The sequence below is a fragment of the Athene noctua genome, unplaced genomic scaffold (genome assembly GCF_965140245.1).
Source record: "Athene noctua unplaced genomic scaffold, bAthNoc1.hap1.1 HAP1_HAP1_scaffold_694, whole genome shotgun sequence".
Lineage (NCBI taxonomy): Eukaryota > Metazoa > Chordata > Aves > Strigiformes > Strigidae > Athene > Athene noctua.
The window spans coordinates 1-486 of NW_027438123.1; positions in this window are offsets into that span (position 1 = coordinate 1).

The window sequence follows — 486 nt, forward strand, 5'->3', positions numbered from 1 at the left end:
TGGGGGGCACCCATGGGTGTGGGGGGGCTTTTGGGGGGTACTAATGGGTGAGGGGGGGCACCCATGGGTGGGGGGGGCACCCATGTGTGGGGGGGGCTGTTGGGGGGCGCTTCTGGGTTGGGGGGGGCTTTTGGGGGGCACCCGTGGGTGTGGGGGGGCTTTTGGGGGGTACTAATGGGTGGGGGGGGCTTTTGGGTGGCACCTGTGCATGGGGGGGGGCTTTTGGGGGGTACCCATGGGTGGGGGGGTGCAATAATGGGTGGGGGGGGCTTTTGGGGGGGCACCCATGGGTGGGGGGGTGTAATATGGGGGTGGGGGTTCTTTTGGGGGTGCCTATGGGTGAGGGGGGGGGTTTGGGGGGCGCCTGTGGGTCGGGGGGGAGATACGGGGTTTGGGGGGGCACCCATGAGTGGGGGGAGCACCCAAAGGGTCCTGACACCCCCTTTTTCTGCTCCCCCCCCCCCCCCCCCCCCCAAACCTCTCCAG